This window comes from Pteropus vampyrus, unplaced genomic scaffold (genome assembly GCF_000151845.1).
Source record: "Pteropus vampyrus isolate Shadow unplaced genomic scaffold, Pvam_2.0 Scaffold421, whole genome shotgun sequence".
Lineage (NCBI taxonomy): Eukaryota > Metazoa > Chordata > Mammalia > Chiroptera > Pteropodidae > Pteropus > Pteropus vampyrus.
The window spans coordinates 482,638-483,152 of record NW_011889202.1 but is presented as its reverse complement, the minus strand read 5'-3'; positions in this window follow the sequence as shown (position 1 = coordinate 483,152).

The window sequence follows — 515 nt, the reverse complement described above, 5'->3', positions numbered from 1 at the left end:
GGCCTTCTCCAAGACACATTATTTTAAAATTGCCAAAAATTAATGACGAAGAATTTTCAAGGCAGCCGGGGAAAAGAAGACAATAACTTAAAAAAGGAAAATCCATTAGATTATTATCAGACATTTCAGCAGAAACTTTACAAGCTAGGAGGGGGTAGAACCAAATCTTCAAACTATTGAGAGAAATTACTAGCCAAGAATAATATATCCAGCAAAGTTCTCCTTTAGATATGAAGGAGAAATAAACATGTTTTCAGACATACGAAAGCTGAGGGAATTTTTTACCACAAGGCCTACATTACAGGAAATACTGAAAGGGGTCATTCTACCTGGAACAAAAAGACAAAAAAATATATATATAACTAGGAGTAAGATGATCAACAGACAGACAGAAACAGGAAAGTGACCCTTATTAAGAATAGGGTATTATAAGCTTAAATATTACATAATAGTTAAAGGTAAAAAAAAGAACACTTTAAAAAGAGAAGAGGACAACAGCTACCTGCAACCTAGAG